The 15332-nt window shown below is 42.7% G+C and overlaps 1 protein-coding gene across 3 annotated transcripts in view; it reads right to left on the bottom strand.

The window, feature by feature from the left end:
- PTS (6-pyruvoyltetrahydropterin synthase) overlaps positions 1–15332 on the bottom strand; it is a 300260-nt gene that overhangs the window by 12182 nt on the left and 272746 nt on the right. The window contains exon 10 of one of the 3 annotated variants that reach the window (XR_010841576.1): positions 7977–8007. The exons of the other annotated variants lie outside the window; for them this stretch is intronic. The gene's annotated coding sequence lies outside the window, so the exon portion shown is untranslated. Of the gene's footprint in view, positions 1–7976; positions 8008–15332 lie in introns of those variants that run through there. 3 annotated transcript variants of the gene reach the window in all.

Below are 15332 nucleotides of genomic sequence, written 5' to 3'. Positions count from 1 at the left end.
AAATGAAATATAGAATCAGAAATATGAAGAACAGAAAAAAAGACTTTAGATAAAGACGGAAGAAATCTAAATCAAGTATGAATTATGGTTAATAATATTATACCAGTATTGGTTCATTAATTGTGACAAATGGATCATATAATGTAAGATATAGTAATAGGAAGAACTGGGTGCAGGATATTTGGGAACTGTGCTATCTAAGCAACTTTTCCATGAATCTAAATATATTCTAATATAAAAAATATATTAAAAAAAAAACTGGGTTGTGGTTTTTATTATTTTCCCCATTTTAAGATCAGGAAACCAAGGCTCTGAAAAGTTGAATGACCCTTTTAAGGTCCCAGGGCTAGCAGGCTGGCCCAGGAGGCCGAGTCTGTTGGACTCTAGATTCTGTGGTTTTCTTTTCCCTTGGGCTGTCAAAAGTTCAGTTTTCTTATGCAATCATGACAAAAATAAAAGGGTGAGGCAGGGGACTCAAAACAAAAGAAAATAAAGCAACATTGCTGGTCACGTTAAAAGGTAGTGCACAGTATTTACAATAGCCACGATATGGAAGCAACCTAAGTGTCCATCAACAGATGAATGGATAAAGATGTGGCACATACACACAATGGAATATTACTCAGCCATAAAAAGAAATGAAATTGAGTTATTTGTACTGAGGTGGATGGACCTAGAGTCTGTCATACAGAGCGAAGTAAGTCATAAAGAGAAAAATAAATACCGTATGCTAACACATATATATGGAATCTAAAAAAAAATGGTTATGAAGAACCTAGGGGCAGGACAAGAATAAAGACTGAGACGTAGAGAATGGACTTGAGGACACGGGGAGGGGGAAGGGTAAGCTGGGACGAAGTGAGAGAGTGGCATGGACATATATACATATATACACTACCAAACGTAAAATAGCTAGCTAGTGGGAAGCAGCCACATAGCACAGGGAGATCAGCTCGGTGCTTTGTGTTCACCTAGAGGAGTGGGATAGGGAGGGTGGGAGGGAGACGCAAGAGGGAGGAGATATGGGGATATATGTATACGAATAGCTGATTCACTTTGTTACAAAGCAGAAAGTAACACACCATCGTAAAGCAATTATACTCCAATAAAGATGTGAAAAAAATAAAATTAAAAATTAGAAAAACATTTAAAAATAAAAAAGGTAGTGCACGGGTTTTGAAGGTTACCTAAAAATTTTCATTTCCAGGTGGTAACTTGACGACCTGCTCTGTGAGCCTCTCCTGGGACCAACACACGCACACCCCGGCCGGCAGGCAGCCCTGCGGCCCCGCCCTGCTCGCAGGCGACGACTCTCTTGCCCCGGCCGCGGACTCGGGGTTCCGGCCGCCCTCCCCGAGCGCCGCCGCCGCCACCCCCTCCCGGCCGGCCGAGACCCTGCACGCAGCGCGCCGCGGCCTCGGCCTCCCGCGGGGCGCGGGGGCGCTGCCTTCGCCCGGCAGGCGGCTCCCTTTGTCCTCCCAGAGCAGCAGCGGCGCGCAGGCTGAGCTGCCTTAAATCTCTGCACCGCTGACAGCTCTGTAATTGCGTCTGCCCTCATTAGCTTATCAGAGCCCTTCTGGTTTGCCCACCTTTTTTCCTTTAAACTTAAAAAAAAAAATCCTCCCTCCCTTGCTAGCTCGCTCTTTGGTGGTTATCCAGGGTGTCTGTGAATGAAAGCGTTTCATGATCTCATGCTGATGTACCAGCTTCCCCAGGGACCTCCTGGGGCCTTAACCAGCTGGGTCTGAAACCTGGGCTCCAGGACCCCGTCTACCACCAGCTGCCCCGGGGCCACGTGGATGCTCCCCCGCGACCGAGCGGAGCCACTCACCGCCCAGGGCGGGGAGAACGGGACACGTTTGCTTGTGCCCAGGCTGCCACTGGGCTTTCCTTGAAAAGTTGAAGTAGGTTCGCCAGTCCTACCCTTCTAAGCCAAGTTCTCAGGTCACCTCTGGGCAGCCTTCAGCACCCTGGCATCCTCATGGCTTCCCTCCTCTGAACTCCCACTCCTCCCTGGGTTCATTCCGTGAACTTGTCTGTAACCCATGCTTCTCCCACGACCAGCCAGCAGGCTTCTCTGGCTTGTTTCCCATCTGCCCCAAGTAAGGTCAGAGCCTTCAGTTTATTCCCAACCAGTGCCTCTCTCTCTCTCTCTCTCTCTCTCTCTCTCTCTCTCTCTCTCTGTGTGTGTGTGTGTGTGTGTGTGTGTGTGTGTGTGTGTTGGGGCACAGGAGGTGGGGGGAGTGGGAGGTGTTCCCAGCGCTGACTTCTGGTATCTTCCATTTTCCTCCTTCTCTGGCTCATGGTGGTGATGTCTCCTCTTGCTGGCTATACCCCCACAAGGCCACCCCTAGTCTGTGAAGCTACCAAAGCCAGTTGTCTTTCCACACGTCCCTGGTCCAGCCTGTCGCCTCCCCCTGCAGGCGGGGGCCGCGTGGAGGCAGGTCAGGATGGAGAGGACCGCACACAAGCTGGGGGAGGAGCTGCTCTTCCCCAGGTGGCTGTGGGTGGGAGTGGGGCACCGAGACTGAGCGTCATGTGCTGGCAGAACACTGAAGACCAAAGCCTAGGCCACGTCCATCCAATGGACCAGGCGGAGACAAGAGACAAGGCCCGAGTGAAAGGGTGAGCAGAGAGCGTGGTGAAAACAGGCAGATTTAGAAGGAGGCTATGAAGCATCTGCTTTAGGGCCTTCTCACTTGCCCGGGGCCCCTTCCCAGGCTCTGCACCTGACTCTGTATTCCAAGTGTGACATTTTTTTTCCGAAAGAGGGTCTAAAAAATAAGCTTCAGGTCCCACAAAACCTGACTCTGTTCCAGGTAGAGAAAACAGAAAGACTGGAGATGCAGAATAGTGGAGAAGAGGACGGACTACAACCAGCCAGTTCTAGATATGGAGCGAGGGTGCCCACAGCAGGGCATCAAGAACCAGTGAGTTCATTTAAAAAGCCTGGAGCAGGGGCTTCTCTGGTGGCACAGTGGTTGGGAGTCCGCCTGCCGATGCAGGGGACGCGGGTTCGTGCCCCGGTCCGGGAGGATCCCACGTGCCGCGGAGCGGCTGGGCCCGTGAGCCATGGCCGCTGGGCCTGCGCGTCCGGAGCCTGTGCTCCGCAACAGGAGAGGCCACAACGGTGAGAAGCCCGCGTACCGCACAAAACAAAACAAAACAAAAAAAAGCCTGGAGCAGAATAGACAGACCTAGACAGACCTGAAAGCTGCTGGATCCATGGACCGGGGCACTGCCATTTCTGTGCTCCAGAGGCCACTCCAAGTGAGGAAAATACTGATAACTCCCTTTTGTGCTGCCCCGTGAGTCAGGGCTGGAGTTAGCCTATAGTCGCCATCGCAGGAACAGGAAAAAGACACTCCTTCCTCTGACACGTGCAGCCCTCACCAAGCTGCCTCTGGGAAGTGGAGCTCAGTCTGGATTTCAGCCCCCAGATGAGTGCCCTTGTGCAGTAAACAACCCACGTAACCCTGCCGGGCAACCTAACTCAACATGGTTGAGTTAAGCATCCATGTCCCAGAGATTTTAACCAATGAATTCTTCCAGTTCTTACTCCCTCCCTAGTTCAGCCCCCTCACCCCCTCATGTGGAGCGCCAACATAAGCCCATGTGAGCTAAATCAGAGGACAACCAGGAGAAAGCACTGCTGATGGCAGCAGACAGACAGCAGTTCAAATCCCAATCCTGCCAGTCACTGCTTGGTTAGCCTGAGGCAAGTCCTTCATCTCCTCCAACCTCTGTTTTTATCTGTGCAATGAAGCCCATAATGTATTCCTCTAAGAGCTGTGGAGAGGATGAAAGGAGATAATAGGAACATATCTAAGGTGTCCGGTCCCGTAACAAGAACTCAATTAATAGCAGCTAACTGTTGAGTGATAGACACTTAAAATGATGCCCCACCTCCCACCTAGGATGAAGCTGTCATACCTCCACTCTTGCCTCAGGATGAGTCCCCCAACCGCATCAGTGCCTCATACAAAGAGATTCCTAACCGTTTGTTTAGCAGGTCCTCCAAAACTGTCTAGACGAACTGAGACACCTACAAAACAAGTCCTAGTTAGCTGCATGAGCATCTGTCTCACATGTTAGACTGTGTGTCCCTCAGGGACAGGAAACGGTCTTATTGATCTTTGTGTCACTGAGTGCACCTGACCATTAACAGCTGTTGCGTTAAAGAATGGCCATCAACTCTGATGTCAACTGCCTTCTCATGTGAGGTGGTCCTTCTGGGCTGCTTCGTATCTTCAGGTTCTGTCTGCAGTCAAAAGACAGTCCTTACAGAAAAGAGGCTACTACTTTAAGACCCCGCAGTCATGCATGCTTTTATTTAAATAAACTTATCAGACTTAGATCCTTTATAGAGAACAAGTTTTAATGAAGGAAAAAGCCTGAAGAGTTTGAAGGTGGTTCTTAAATGTTTAAAGATCCAGTGAATACATTACAGATTTTTGTAGAGGGAAGCCCTGCTAGAAGTGTCTGTGACTATTGGCTCTAATGACAGTATCAACAGATATTTTTTAGTGATTTCCATATGCCGACCACATAGTACTAAGTACTTTTATGTGCACTAACTTAGTCCTCCTAACCACCTTGTGAGGTGGATCCTATTATTTTACAGATGAGAAACTGAGCCACGGAAAGGTTAAGTAAGGTTAAGTGTGTCCCAGGTCACACACATTGCTGTGTGTGTGACCATAAATGGTGGAGCTGGAATGTGAATCCTGCACTGTGGAGCCAGAGACCTTGCTGGTTCCTCCTTCACTCTGCCACCTCTAACTAGAGGTTCAGAGGTCAAAGCTGCTGGCACAGATATCTGACAATCCTCGAAGTCAGGCCGGAGAAACATCTCATAACAAGGCCCCTCTGAAACTACAAGAAACAAGGTAAAAATTAGACAAGAGGAGGGAAATTATTAGTATTTGCAGATATTGTGATTGTATGTCTGGAAAACTGAAGAGAATCAACTAAAAAAGTACCCCAACAATAAGATTGAAATAACTTTATAAAATTAATTTTTAAAAAATCAGTAGGTTTTCTAGAAATAACAGTCAACCAGAAGATTTAATGAAAGAAAAGATACCATTTAGAATTGTAATCCAAAGGAAAAAATTTCTAGTAAAAACTTGAGAAGCAATCTGTAAGATCCATATGAAGTAAACTTAAATAATCATCTAATGGAAAGTAAAAGGTTTAAATAAATAGAAAGATGTTCCCTTTTCTTGAATAGAAAGATTCCTTACAAAGATGTCCATCCTCCTGCTTTGATCTATAAATTTAATATGATCAATACCAAAAGAAAACAATTAGGGGAGGGGCAGGAGGGAGGGCGGGACTCTAACATTCATATCAAAAAATAAAATGCTAGAAAAGCCACGCTATGAATGATAAAGAAGAGTATGGGGGACGTATTAGCCATATCAGATATTAAAATATAAAGTCATTGTAATTAAAATAGTCTTACACTGGCTCAAAAATTAATAGCCAGATGAATGAAAGCAAATAGAAAAACCAGGAGTAAACCGAAACATATACAAAAATTTGGTTTATGTGGAGAGAGGTATTCAATACAATAGGAAAAATATACATTATTCAATAAATGGTTTGGGATAACTGGCTGGACCATCCATTTCTTCATGCCAAAATTAATTCCAGATGGATAAAATTTCTGAAGGTAAAAACTAAAACCATAAGAGAACTACATAATTTTGCAAATGATAAACCATAAGAGCAAATTACAAAATTTTGTGGAAAGGACTTCTTTAAGCAAATCACTAAACCCAGAACACATAAAAAATGAATAAATCTGGCTACAGAAAATTTAAAATGTCTTCATGACAAAAATATCATAAATCAAGTTGAAAGCAAGCAATTAAAAAAGTATTGCAAAAACATGACAAAGAGTTAATTTTCATCACATACATAGTTTTAAAGATATCAATCGGAAAAAGCCAAAACCCCAAAAGAAACGAATTTTTTTGAAAACATCATTACAGGAAAAAGAATACAACTGGCTTTTAATCATGTGAAAGATATATGTCACTTATATTAGAAGAAATGCAAATTGAAATCACAATGAGACTTCGTTTGTTTGCCTATTAGATAGGCATAGAGCAATAGTTTGATAATGCATTGATTGGAGAAACAGGCACTCTAATGAATTATTGTTGGGAGTTCCAAACAGTACAACCTGTTAGGAGGGCAACTTGGCAGTATGTATCAAAATTTTAAATTCCACCTCTAAAAATGTATCTGATAGACAGGATACACAAGGATGTTCACTGCAGTGCTATCTATAGTAGCAATAGAAAGAACATCTAAATGTGCATCAGTGAGAAACTGATTATGTAAATTCTGGTACAATGGACTATGAATATAGCCATTAAGAAGAACAGGCAAACCTATATGTATTATATATAACAATCTCCAAAATGTTTAGTGCAAAAGGCAAAATGCAGAACAGTCTGTATAATATTCTACAATTTGTGTTTATTTAAAAAGTCAGTTATGTCAATACATACTTGAACATACAGTAAATACAAATTGGGTGGCAACCATTTGTAGGTTACAAAATCAATTTAGTGATTTGTAACGAGTGTTCTTTCATGCTTGCATGTTTCATCTGGGGTTTTTTAATGTTTTATTTAAATATTGATGAAATCATATTTGATATTCCTTATTATGTTTTTCTATATCATATATGGTAAAGGTAAAAATTGTTTTGTGCGACTTTGTTACAGTTATATAATTGTATAGTGGGTTATGATGGGAAGTATATGTCTTACTCCGGGTTATAGAGAAAAAATGTTTAAAATGCATTAGTGTCAATTTTCTCTGGAAAGACAAGGAACCAACTGGTAAATAGTCTTTGGGGAGCCTGACATTGGGGACTGTGGGGTCAGAAGTGGGAAGGAGAATGACTTTGCCTACATATCTTTGTACTATTTTTATTACCTATTCAGTTTCCTTTTTTTAAAAAGAGGATGAGATAAAAACAAAAAGAAAAAAAATTTTTTTTAATTATGTTTTTTGTAGTAAAGAAAATGCTTACTTACATTTCTTTTGAGTGCATGCCCGGAAAAATACAGAACTTTTGGACCTCACTGTTTTTACCCTATCTTTTGACCTACAGCTTTACCCCTGACTCCAGAGACATTTTTCTCCATGTTTACCAATACATATTATACATTTTACTCAGAATTATACCAACATTAATGTACTTCCTTCCAGAGAGCAAGTCTTTTCAGTTATGGACTCCACTGAGTTGATTTAAACTCTATTTTATATACTGCTACCCTTAAATCATTTCCATTTTCCCCTACCTGTTCCCTTTTAACAAAATTAATTTTTATCAGAATTATTTTCCATATAACTTTTAAAAACAAATATTGATCATTGATAAAGTTTATCCATATCAAATAATGATTAGTTATTATTTCTACCATTAAGAAGTTTCCTTTACCACTATTTTAAACAAGCCCCATTTTCTTGAATCCAATTTTGTATATCTAAACTGTATCATATGGATCCCTACCAATCAAGCATGTGTCATTTTAGTTGCTGTCAGTTTCATTTTGTGTCGATTATTTCAACCACAGATATTCATTATGATTTGACTATTTTTTTTTTATAGCTAATCTATGAGAAAACTGTAAGCATTCTTCCTAAGATATTCCAGTCTTACTCTGTGGGCCAAGACTGGTCTGTTAGATTTTGAAGCTAATTCTTTGATGTCCTCTGAACCCTTTGAAAGATGTTATACTATCGCTCCAACCCACTGAAAAAGCCAAAAACGAATTGCTCATCACACAATGGTATCAACAACTCTCAAATTGATTGATGGTGTCAAAACTCATTGTGTGACACCTAACAAAGTACCTGTGGGGTCCAAAGAGTAGAATCAAAACATCCTGAGCAGGCACTGTGCTAGGGGCTTGGGTGGTAAAGATGAAAAGACCAACTCCTTTCCTTCAAAAAAATTCATCTTATGGGCAGTTCAGATACCTAAGAAATAAAGATACCATAGTGAATTAAGGCTAATGGTGATGTGCTACAAATATCATAAACGAATTCTGGATATTTGGGCCCCTGAGAATAGGAATGAATTTTTCACAGTGAGCTGATGGAGTTTGAAGCTCTGAGATCTGTCCAACTGAGAGCTTTGCTCTGCTTAACAGGACGAGGTGTGCTGAGATGTGGGCAGGTAAACACAGAGAGTGGAGATGGAGTGAAGAGTTTAATGCCAGGATTCAGAGAGTCCTGTGTATACAAATTTATGTTTCCTTCCATATATTTCCTCTCTGGCACATTTGTCTCTCTTCTTCTCCATCTTGGAACTTAAATCTGGAACCTGAGTTCTTAGAGATTCTGGACCTGACTTTCCTTACTGTCCCCTTCCATGCCCTCGTCCCATCCTTCCATCAGGGCTTAGGAGCAGAGCTTAGAGCACCACGTAACAGAGGCTCAGGGAGCTGACCTCCCAAGAGGAGGCTGGCCATCCACCCTGCATCAGGACTGTAACCGCCCTCATGAAAACCTGATTGAAATTCCACATTTTTCTTCCTTCCTCCAGGGCAGCTTTGGTTGGCTTGGCTCTTAAACTGCTTTTTAAATAATGAATTTATGCCCTTGGCAAATATTAATGCTAATCACAGCATTAATTCCAGGGTTTATTTAAATGCATAGTTTGGGGCTTTGGTCAAAATGTGCTTTTGTCTGCAAAGTTACTCTATTAATTTTCTTCATCGGACAGAATGTTTGACAAGATAGCAATTGTTTTAGCAGCCTGTTCGCTGCTCAGAAACAGTCAGACTGAAATGCCCACCACTGAGGCTCATAGATGCCAGGCCCCTACTTCTCCTCCTCAGAATTTCCCATTGGCTGCCTGTGGCCCACTCCCCATACAAATGAGGAAAGACTGTGGCCCAGGGACGGTGGGAGAGCTCTCAGTGAGCCTCCCCACCCATTCTCCCTCTTAGGCCTGACCCAAGTCCACTCTCCCCAGCAGTAAGGGAGCTACAGGGCCAGAGAAAGCCCACGCCTCAGGCACCCAGGGGTCACAAACCCAGCATCCCCCCACAGGCCACACCTGAAGAGGGAAGTCTGAGGAAGCAAACAACACTCTCTGCAAGGAGCTGATTGCAGGCAGGTATTAATGCTTTGGAACATAGTATTATTGGATTGATTTTAAATAGATGTTTCTCTTCTCTTTAGTAATGAACTGTGGGCTCAAAAGGGAGCCGAAAGAAATCAAAAGAAGAAAAGAGAAGAAACAAGAAACAAGAAAAAGCGCCTCCCCACCAAAGTCTTCCTAGGTTATTGCTCAAGAAGGATCTTTAAAATTCTGTTTCAGATTGCTGGGTCTCTGGTAGCGCAATTGTGATAAATTGATGAATGTCTGTTTACACCGAAACTTAAAACATATGGATGGTTATTTAGAGGACAAATGCATTTTGACAGATCTCTAATTTCATTCCACTGATAGGATGTATTTTGTCAGACTCTTCATTTCATTTGAGACGCAGTCGCTTTGGGTTTCCAGTCCCTTACCATGGTGGAAATGCATTTGTCAGGCCCTCCAGCACCAAGATTGGATTAAAATATTGCCATACAACTCTACTTAAAACCAAGAAAAATCGTAAACATCTCCCATTACCCACTCACACAAGAAATATTACCAAGTAAATATCTTTGTGCACCCAACTGGGTAGCAGAGAGAATTATTCAAAAGTCTTCAGTATAGATTGTTGGCAAATACCAGCCAACCATGACATATTGAATTACATAAGAGCATTAAAGAAAAAAAAAAAGGAGTTTAGCTCCCTCAGTGCTTGATGGAAGAAGAAGGAGGTCCAAGGTTGTACTGGAAAAGTTCTATGCTTCCTTCATGTTTCAGCTCAGGAGCTACCTCCTCTAAGAAACATTTTCTGACTTGCCAAGCAGACTTAAGTTTTCCTCCATATGTTCCCATTGTCCTTACCCATACCTCATTAGACCTTCTTACCGCCCTGCGTTTTAATTTATCTGGTAGAAAACGTGACTTTTCATTTTTGTAACCTCAGTGTATAGAGGTATTCAATAAGTATTTGTTGAATGAAAAAATAAATGAATGATTATCTCTACTATAGCATTTATCACCTGAAATAACTAATTTACCTACCATTTTCCTCCACCAGATCATGAGTTCCATAAGTATGAGGACTATCTTATTCATATCCATTTCCTCAGCTATGAGAACAGTGTCTGGCATGTAGCAGATACTCAATAAATGTGTTGACTGGATAGATGGATGGAGAGATGGATGATTATTTGAAGCCTCTGAGTATTTCTAAAAGTCACCAGCTACATATACACAGAAAACATTCTTTTTTCTCAGCACCTAGTCCTTGGATTTTGAACTTTGAACTTCATTTTTCCAAAGATAGGTAGCATCTGTTTTTAAAATGTGTTTCCTGAATACTTCAGAAACAACTGGGGAGAGCTTAAAAGAAATTTAGAAAAGATAGCTTGCATGTCTTTTGTTAGAGCCTTTTAGATGTCTCCTGATATGCATTCTCCTATTCCTCCTGAGTAATGAAACCTCCAAATTTTAGCTCCCCACAAGATGCCTGGAATAATAACATTTTCCATTCTCCCTTGTAGATAAGTCTGATCATATGACTGAATTCTGCCAATGGGATTTAAGTAGAAGGGTCATATGCAACTTCCTGGAAGTATCCTTAAAGAAAGGGAGGATCGGTCTTCATCCCTTCTTCCCTTCTTCTACTAAAATACAGATGAGTTGGCTGGATCTCAGGCAACCATACTGAACCATGAGTTGAAAACCACATGCTGAGGACATGAGAGCAGCAAGATATCAGCCTAGGTTCCTGATCACTTTGTGGCCTGCTGAATGAGCCCTGGACTCTCGATCTCTATATTCCTTTTACATGAGAGAAACTGTCAGTTTTCTATCACTTGCAGCCTAACTAATCTAACAAATATAGGCTTCCTGCTGGACACAACATGAAAAATATCAAGAATCTTCTATTAAATTGAATTGAATAGAATTGAATTGGATTGAATTGAATTGAACTGAATTCACACTAGGTACACTAAAGTCATGTCCTTTTCAATGAGAGAAACTTTACTGGAAACTCAAGTAAGAGATGTTTGAGCTTGACAGCACATCCTTGAAAGCAACTAGTCTCACACCCCAGCCCACTCCGTTCTGGGCAGGTTTCCACCTGAAGCTCATTTCATCCTTAACGTGAGGGAAGAAAAACAGCTACTATGCTACTGTTAAGATATTCCCTTAGCTTCCATCAGACATAGTCCCAATCTGGAACTGTGGACCAACCAACAACCTCCCTTTAATAGAAATCCCACAGAGAGGAGAGTTTTCACTTCGGATTGAATGTTCCCACTCCCAGCCCATAACTATGAAACATCTTGATTCAAATAGGCCAGAGAGGGCTTCTTCCCCAGTGGCGCAGTGGTTGAGGGTCCGCCTGCCGATGCAGGGGACGCGGGTTCGTGCCCCGGTCCGGGAAGATCCCACATGCCGCGGAGCGGCTGGGCCCGTGAGCCATGGCCGCTGAGCCTGTGCGTCCGGAGCCTGTGCTCCGCAACGGGAGAGGCCACAGCAGCGAGAGGCCCGCACACCGCAAAAATAAAAATAAAAAAAAAAAAAAAAAAAACTTAGGCCAGAGCTCGATTTCCATCTCCATTTAGAACACTTTGTGCTCATTTTTCTGATAATGTCCAGGAATTTCATGGCTTTTTAAGCAAGATGAGGTTGAATGGTTGGATTTACTGCAGGTGAAATGCTGGCAGAAGAAACTTCAATTTAGCAACTGTTATCATGGACTTCAAATCGAGGACTCCTCAGAAGAATGATGCCATTGGAAACAGTTATTACTCAATGTTAATAAAAAAATTATGGATCTAATAAAAGTTAATGGGGAAGTATCATATGCCATAAAAACTGCAGTCAAAGCAAAGAATGCTGGGTTGGGGAAGAAGATTCCACTGTAACTCTGTATTGTCTGAGAGCCAAAATGGCCATGTCCATAACACTTCTGAGGGCAAATGGTTACTCAAATCAAATTAAACTGTGGAATACTTAGTAATGGGATCATCTCCTTTTGTAAAAATAGAAAGGAGCAAATGAGAAATTGCCAGCAAACCTAATTCATTAACTAGAAGTGAGATCCTGGTCCATTGTCAGCTACTTTTAGTAAATACCAGTAAACTTCTTTCTTAGGAACTCCTTATGTGTTTCCCAGCTGGACTGAGAGCTTGGTTTCTCTAACAAGCACTGTCTTGTGTCTAAACAGAGTGGCTAGGTCCTCAGGAATTGAAGCTTCATACAGCATCCATGATCCCTATTGAGATGTGGGAAATCGGAGAAATCAAAAGCCTTCCCTCCATCCCTTCTCCTGCCACGCTAGTCAGGCCACCATCATTTTCCACCTGGACTCTGCTCCAGCCTCCTAACGGATTTTCCTACTTCTACTCTGGCTTTCTGCTTTTTCCACTCACTCAGATCCGTTTCCCACATGGCAGCCAGAGTGTTCTTTTTAATTTATGAGTAAGATTGTATCCCTCTTCTGTTTAAAAGCCTTTGGAGACTTCCCTTGGCTCTTAGGATAAAAATCCAAAATCCTTTCAAGGATCGAAATGCTTTCCACAATTCGGGTCCTTCCCATTTCTTGGTCTCATCCTGAGCCACTCTCCCCCGCACGCAGCCACAAAGACGGGAGTTCGCCCCTGCGCTCCCACTTCTAAGAGTTTACAGCTTCTGCTACAGCTCACCCACTGTCTGCTGAGGTCAGCTGGGCTCATCTTTATTTCCTCAGGAACAGCTTCCCTGCTGCCAGATGAGGCTAGCTTCTGCTGATTCATGCTCATAAGGTGCACCATACTTGCCCCTTTTGGAAAATGCAGTACACTATTAATTATATGTACAATGTCAGTCTTCCCCGCTCAGCTTTAAGCCTCTTGATGGTAGGCTCCGTGCCTGTCTTATTTCCTACTTTCCCCAGCACCTAGTACAGTGCGTGATAATTATAGACATTCAAATACTTGTTAATTATCTGAGAGAATAAATACAAGGATGGATTGTCCCCAAAACCCAGAAACACTGTACTAATGCCACTGATTACAGAGATCCTATCCTAGAGGTTGAAAACCCAAATCAGGAAGGTGCAGTGCCCTTGGAGGGGAGAGAAACTTAGGGGCAGGCAGTGTATGCAGCCCCATCCTGGAGATGGGTAATCAGGGAGCATTTTCGGCAGCCTTGAATTGCCTGCCAAGGTCAGAAGTGAATCTTGCCAGGAAGTCCCTTTCAGAGTCTTCTAAAAAGGGTCCTCAGAGTGCTGGATTGGAAAATCATCATTTTGAAACCATCAGAGTAAAGATTGGTTCAGGCAAGAATTATCAGTAGGATGCTAAAACTAGGGGGAAATTCTGATGCTTGCATGGACTTCAAATGTTTCCGCATGGATTGTTTATTAGTTGCAAATGATAAAATATTAACTATGCAATAGCAAAAAAAAAAAAGCCAGACTGATACTGTATGACTTCAGATATGACACACTGAGGACACAACACCGCTGAAGGACTGCTCTGGCCTGGGATGCACAGCTCAAATCTGAAGATTAGGAAGTACAAAATATATCCAACATGAGAAACATCCTTGAAAGAAAGGTGGGGGGATGGTTCTATACTCAAAAATGTTATAAAATGTCAATGTTATAAAAGAGGAAGAAAGGCTGTGCAAATGTTCTAGATTAAAGGACACTAAAGAGACAAGATGATAAAATGTAACACAGTGTCCTAGATTGGATCCTGCCTGCACTGGAGGGAAAACATGTCCTGAAGGTCATCATTGGGTTAAGTGACAAAACTGGAATACAAACAATGAATTAGATAAAGATATTGTATGAATATTAAATTACCGAAGTTGATAAGTATCCTGTGGATCTGTAAAAGAAAGAAAAAGCAAATGCCCCTATTTGGGGGAAATACATGCTGAAATATTTCAGGGTAACAGGCCATGATGTATCCAGCATATTCTCATATGGTTAAGAAAAGATATTACACACACACACACACACACACACACACACACACACACAGAGAGAGAGAGAGAGAGAGAGAGAGAGAGAGGTTGTGAGAGATAATAAAGCAAACAGGTTAATGTTAAAAATAGAGGAATCTGGGTGTAATTGGTACTGTTCTTATTCTTGTAACTTTTCTAGAAGTTTGAAATTATTTCCAAATTTGAAAAAAACTTAAGGGGCCTTTAGGCTATAACCCACCCCCGTCTCCTTCAAGATGAGCTCCTGGGCACCAGGCAGAAGAAAAAAGCCCTGACTCTCTTAATGCCAAATCTTGTGAGGCACCAGAATCTTTGATGTGGAAGAGGCAAGACAAGGTAAAGGGGAGGGGACCCCAACACGCTCACACACATAGCTCCCATCTTGACTCAGAGCTCTCAAGAGTCTCCAGAAGCCACCCCAGGAAACTTAACATGCAAAGCACCACCGCAGAGCAGCAGCTGCCTGGAAATGTCTGGTTGCTTAGCAACCCAGACTCCTACTGGTTAAGATAAAGCTGAAGCCCTCCCTCTGGGTCTCTGGAGAGAGAGCCTCTGTTAGTCAAGTTCCAGGTGAGACTCTGGCCAGAGCTGAGTCTAGGTCTTGAACTTCATAAAGCAACCCCCTCAGCTCTGAGGGCTTGAGCCAGGCACAAAGTCTGGGGATAAAAGAATTCAGCCTAGTAAAATGTAAAGAGAGCAGACATTCAATCATGTACATCACTTCAGTGTTCTGAGCCTGTTTCCTTACAGGACACAGTTGGGAGAGATCAGTTATTCTCAAATCTAGCTGAATATTAGGATAAACTAAGGAGCTAGTAACCAGGCCCATTCTGCTGTCAATGAGATCAAAATCTCTGAGGTTGGGGCCCAAGCAGTGGTATTTTTTGAAAGTTCTTCAGATGATTCAAATGTACAGGCAATATTGAGAATCAATGGGCTGAATGACCTATTAGGTCCCAGGCATCTCTTTTAGAGCCAATTATCTGGTGCCTATATGGGTGTCTTGATTTCTAGTCTCTTCTCCCCTCCTTTCCCTTCAAATGGAGTCCCTTGAGCCCCACACTTTAGGCTCAGCTCTGCCCCACCTGTTGGACCATCCTTGACTGAGCCCAGGTCCCTCAGTCTAAGCTCAGTCATCTTTGCTGCTGGTCCAGACACTACCCAGCCCCGTACTCCTCGAGGCTTGGTCCTATCTTGTGCCTGCCAAGAACCATGAAGAGTCTGGGATTTTATAATACTTGCAAGG

The sequence above is a fragment of the Kogia breviceps genome, chromosome 7, assembly GCF_026419965.1.
Source record: "Kogia breviceps isolate mKogBre1 chromosome 7, mKogBre1 haplotype 1, whole genome shotgun sequence".
Taxonomy (NCBI): Eukaryota; Metazoa; Chordata; class Mammalia; order Artiodactyla; family Physeteridae; genus Kogia; species Kogia breviceps.
This window is presented reverse-complemented; position numbering and strand designations above follow the sequence as displayed.